The sequence below is a fragment of the Gambusia affinis genome, linkage group LG10 (genome assembly GCF_019740435.1).
Source record: "Gambusia affinis linkage group LG10, SWU_Gaff_1.0, whole genome shotgun sequence".
NCBI lineage: Eukaryota > Metazoa > Chordata > Actinopteri > Cyprinodontiformes > Poeciliidae > Gambusia > Gambusia affinis.
This window is the reverse complement of record NC_057877.1, coordinates 28,430,979-28,436,978: the sequence shown is the minus strand read 5'-3', so window position 1 is coordinate 28,436,978 and position 6,000 is coordinate 28,430,979.

Sequence of the window (6,000 nt, the reverse complement as noted above, 5' to 3'; positions counted from 1 at the left end):
AATACGTTTTACTTTTACTTGAGTAAAAATGTGCTGAAGTGGTTCTCCTCGTACTCATGTGTAGTTTTGGGTTTTTTACCCTCTGGTTGTTTTCCAGTCTAAGAACATTCAGTAGTAATTTTGTCACTTGTTGCCTAATTTGCATTCAGTTTGTTTCCATTTTTAGAGCAGGAGTTGAAAACAGCTGCAGGGCTGATTGGTTCAGACAGTCCTTTGTCTGCTCACACACACACACACACACACACACACACACACACACACACACACACACACACAGAGACCAGAACTGATGAGGCTGCATGTGACTCCATGACTAACCAATCACATGTGTTGCATCATGTCAGCGCCGTGTCCCGTTTGGACCCACAGCCTCTGCAGAGCGGGTCGTCTGAACATTCGCCCTGCTGAAGGTCCAGTCACATGACTTCAGTCACATGGTTTCAACAGACCCGTTCACATGAGAAAACACCCTGATTTCATTCTGACAGTTTGTTTTCAGTGTGACAGATCCTGGAAACGCCTCGCAGTTTCAGTCTGATTAAAGTCGCCCTGAATGATGTTTATTTATAAAACTTTATCGTTTGACTTCCACGTCAAAATGATGAACATTTTCAGAACCATTCACCATTCATCGTGTTTTACTGGGATTTTTCCTGACAGACGATGAAGTCTGGATATTTTCACACTTAAAGTTAAGAAATATTAGAAACGAGATTCAATTCAAAAGAAGCAGAATTTGAAGAAACGGCGTCAAATACCAAGAAATATCAAATGTTTCACCAGGTGACTTATCATGTGGTTTAGTGATATTTACACAAAACTTTTCCTAGCTTATTGTAACTCCTATAAAAATACCGTCTGCTCCAAATGTTGTAGGGCCATTAAATAGAAATAAAAGAGCCAGTTTATGCCAAAAAACTCAGAAATGTTAAAATTAATCTTAATAATTTCCTGGAAAAGACAAGAAACTTTCTGGGTATGAAAAGTTTAAAATTCGCTTGAAAACAAATAAAAAGTTCATTTCAGAACTTTTCCAGAAAAAAAACCTTGGAAATGTCTGAGTTTTGAAAATCAAAAGTTATTTGAGTTTTTTTCTAGAATATTTCTGAGGTAAATCTAAAAATTTCTTGAGTTTTTTTCTTGAATTTTCAGACAAATCTCAAAATTTCCTTTTTTTTTTCCAAGCTAATTTTTTTAGGTAATTTTCTCTTTTTTGTGTCTATAATGGCCCTAATACACATAAACACAAATATTACAAAATTCTTTGCAAATATTTCTAAATTAGCCCCACAAAAACTGATTCTGATTGTAAAAACAATCTCAAAATCCTGCAGTGACTGATCAATGTTGATCACGATCTAATGTTAAGTATTTTAAGTTCAGAGGCAGCTATTTATGACCACAACCCAACATGCTGCTGTAGATTTTTCTGATGTATGGTATCGAAGAAAAGCAGCTCATGTCCGGTTTGTTTTCAGCTCAGTTGAACAAATTTACTTTCACTAATAACAGAATTTGGGTCACTTTCTTCCAAAATGTTTTCTATTTTTATAATAGAAGTAACAGATGATTCTAGTGCATGTTTTCAGTAAAAGTCTGAATTGTTTTGTTAAAGCTTGCTATAAAAGATTAACACTTTATGTTCTACTTTACATTTCCATTATAAGAAAACTACAAATTAAAAGTCTCCATCTGCATCTACAGGAAAAATTTGTATCGTTTTTGAGTTGGAGTTGGGGCCGCACAAAATCAATCCAAGGGCCTTGAATGGCCCCCGGGCCGCACTTTGGACATCCCTGCTCAGTGTTTATGACCCGAGGTGAGTGGCTGTCACGCTGTGACCTTTCAGATAAAAGAAAAGCCAAGAATCAGTTGGCTTTACACATCATAACCACGGGAACAAAGACGGAGTCTCGTGTCTGTCCGAGTCACGGACCGTGTGACTGCGGCCCATTAGCCTGGTTACTGTAACACACGGCTCAGTGTTCACGGGGCAACATGCATGTTCAGGGATCACATGACGCCTCCTCCATGTTGGGCTCAGCGCCTCGGGGCTCAATGAGGCCGTTGAGCGCAGCGACGCCCCCACAGAGCCGCCTTTATCCCGCCGGGCCGATCCCGGGTCAGCAGCGGCGCCATTTCCCTCCGAAAACAAACCGGGGTGGAGGGAGGCCCGTTGCTAGGCAACGCCGCCCCACACAAGACCCGCTGGTCAAACGGCTGACCTGACGGTGCCTGTGTTAAAAACACCAACACAGCAGAAGTTTGGTCCAGAGTCAGTTACTAGTTACATTTACTCATCTACATTTACTGGAGTAACTTTCTGAGTATTTTTTTCTACTGTAGTTTTTACTTTTACTTAAGTCATTTTATTATGAAGTATCTCTCTCACTTGAGTAAAATTTCTGGATTCTTTACCCATTGAATGAAGAGTTAAAATTCACCTGGAGTTTTTTTTTAAAGTTTCATAAGTTTCATCTTAAAAATCTAAATTTTCTTTTGTCTGATTTTGTTATTTTTTGTTACTTATATGAATTATTGTCATTTTGATCCTTATCTTTATATTTTGATCCGTCTGATGATGTAATTTTTAAATATTAAATGATTGATAATTTGATCAGTTACTCAGTACTTGAATAGACTTTTCACCAAATACTTTTTTACTCTTACTTGTTGGATGGATACTATTTTCTGGAAGTAGTGCTACTCTTACTTGAGTATAATTTCTGGCTTTTCTACTCTGAGTTTCACTGATGTTTTCTGCAGAGTTCAGGTTTTTTCCTGATTTTCTATTTTTAGGTCAGAAAACCTTTGCGGCCGGCGTCTCACTATCTAACAAGGACCTTTTATTTGCTGAGCTTGGAAAAGCTGAAACTGCATGTTTTACTACAGTTGTTGCTGTTACCGTGGCAACGTTGATGCTACAGTCTGATTGGAGACCAAAGTTGCAACATTTGTTACATTTCCAGTTGCTGTGTGTCTCTTTCACACTCTAACCAAACGCTGTAAAAATACAAAATCTTACCAAGTTATTTTACTCTAGTTTGTAGTGGAAATATCTTCACCTGAAAAAAGACAAAACTAAGTTACAAGTAACTTCGAAGCCAGATACATGAGCTTGTTCTGTATCTCATGTATACAGAACATGAGATACAGATTGATATTAATATCAATATTAATATTGATGAATTAATATTCATCAATATTAATTCCTTAATATTGATGAAAAAGCTCCAGCGGGCAGATTATTTCACTGATACTGTGAACATGAAGAAAGATTATCTTTGTTGGTTGATTAGCGTTCACACCCACCCAAACAAACTGTATTCCTAGAAAAACGGACTGCAGTTTGGTTAAAGCAGACTAAACAGGGCCGGTGTGAATGCAGCCTAACTCAGGCGTCACTCTATCCAAGGAGAAACTTTTATTTTATGAGGTTACATGTTTTACTGCAGTTGCCTCGGTTACCACATCAGCTTTGCTAAAACCTTAAGAGTAAATGAGTCAAAAGCTGCGTTTTAGCAGGCAGCAGATAGGTTTCCAGCAGCAGCAGCCTTTTCAGTGCGATAGAGCCAAAATAACTAGGGTGTGTTTATTGTTACACATCAAGGGCAAAGCGGTGTCTCACTAAACTGGAAACCTCTAAAAAAACCTTGTAAAATCAGCAGGAGGGGAACTTTATAGTCTGAGAGTTTCTGCTTAAATTTAAAATCAAGAAAGACATTCAATTTGTTTGTTTTAGTAATCATAGGATAAGATGGAGCCTTGGCATATGATCTGCAAAACTGTATGTATTTTACTTCCAAGCAGCTTCTGTTTTACAGTGTTTTCCCACCTGACAGTCCAGTAGATTCGGTTCCACTGGAGACCAAAGTTGCTCCGTCTCCAGCTGCTGTGGTTCTTTCTCTCTGACGAGTCGAACCAACCAAACCATGTGAGTAACCTGTTCCCCTGCTGGCCTGTGGGGGCGCTGCACCAAGAACCACTGAAGGAAACGACACAAAAACCACAGAAGAAGACACTGAGCGCAACGTCCTTCTTCATGAAATGGACACAAAAATGGAGTGAGGTTAGATTTCTGTAGGATTTATCTTTCATCTTTGGTGAAAGAGCACAAGCCATTTCTCTTGATAGCGCTAGGCTAACATGTTTATTTAGGTTGTATTTACCCAGAATGCCTTGCTCTGTGGTCCATTTGGAGCGGTCTCCTCATTCGGACCGCAGGAGGCTTCACTTCAACCGAACAGACCGAGGTTTGTAGACGGAGCAGAGTTCACTCGGTTAGCATTCCCATCTCCCCAAACGAACCGGACTTTCTGGGCAAACGAACCGGATTTGGGTTAAAGTGGGCTGAACTGGGCTGAACTGGGCTGGTGTGAATGGATCCTTACGGTTAAAGCAAACAGGCTTTTCAGTTAGTTTAGATCGTTTGACTCAGAACCACAGATGGAACAGAGTCTACTGGACTATCAGATAATCACCCTTAAAGTGTCTGTATCTGTAATTATCCAGACTGTTTGAAGGTTTGTGAAAGTCTTTTATTGGACTTTAGCAGGTTTTTTTTAGTCCAGTCTCTGATCTATAAAGACATAACCCACCATGATGCTGCAGCTTTGTGGATTGTTGTCTGTTTCTTTTTTCTCTTCCATTTATTCATTTGGAAACAGATTCATGCATTTGACAGGACCAACTTTCACCTTTAAGGCCTTTTTTCACCCACTGTCTCCCTTTCCTTGGAGAAAGTGCAACAAAGTAAAGATCTGATGTGCTCACTCGGTGCTGCAAATGAAGTAAATTTAAATGAATCATGTTTTGTAAGAAATAGGTCAGTTCACCAGGAAGGCTGAGTGTAAAAACGACCCCATTTAGTCCATAAATGAACAGTCTGAGCTTTAAAGATGCAATTCACCTGAAATCTGTGGAAAACCAGAGATTGGAAAAAGTGTCTGATATTTGGGCTTGTTCTGCAGCTGCCAGAGTCAAACCTCAGACTCGGTTCCTAAAAGTGAGTGTTTGGAGCGAAGCGTTCTGTGTGGAATAAATCCCGGCTCCTCCAGCCTCCAGTGGGGCTGCAGGATGGCGCAGAGAGTGTTTATACGTGCTTCGGTCTGAACGGGGGGCTCAGCTCAGGGATTTCTAGGAAATCCAGATGGGTGAGGGTTCAGAGTTTTCCTCCTCTGCAGCAGAAAGCTCTCTGCTCGCCCAGCTGCACACCGATTCAGTTTACACTGAGATGTTCAAAAACACGTTTGAAGGTCTGAGATAAAGCAGAAGAACATCAGTTATCGTGTGTAAGGTTCAAAAGGTTCTGCATGTTTCAGAGGAAAACTCCTGACACCTCGTGTTTCTGCACATCAAAGCTAAATGTTTTATCGTTCAGCTGCAGAGACGTTTCTGTGATTCAGGCTGAGAAGAACAAAAGAGACACAAAGAGTTCATCCTGCACTGCAAAAACTAAATACCACCAAGTAGTTTTATCTAGTTTCTGCTGAAATAAAACATGATAAACTAAAAAGTTACTTTTCTGCAGGATTGTTTTAAGTTAATGATTCCTTAACATTGATGAAAAAGTATTAGTTGCATTGGTAGATTATCCATCCATCCATCCATCCATTTTAGTGAAATAATCTGCCTAATGGGGTCTGGAGGGTTGCTGTTGATATTAATGCGTCGTCGAGAGGCGGGTTCACCCTGGACAGGTCGCCAGTCTGTCGAGGGCAAGACACAAGACACTGACAAACAACACACACACTCACACCTAGGGAGAATTTAGAGAAACCAATTAACCTGACAGTCATGTTTTTGGACAGTGTGGGAGGAAGCCGGAGAGAACCCACCATGCACAGGGAGAACATGCAACACTCCATGCAGAAAGACCCGGGCCGAAAATCAGGGGTTCTTGCTGGACAGGCAACAGCTCTACCCACTGCGCCACTGTGCAGCCCCATTGGTAGATTATTTTACTGAAAATAAACTTTTTCCATATTTTTAGTGAAATAA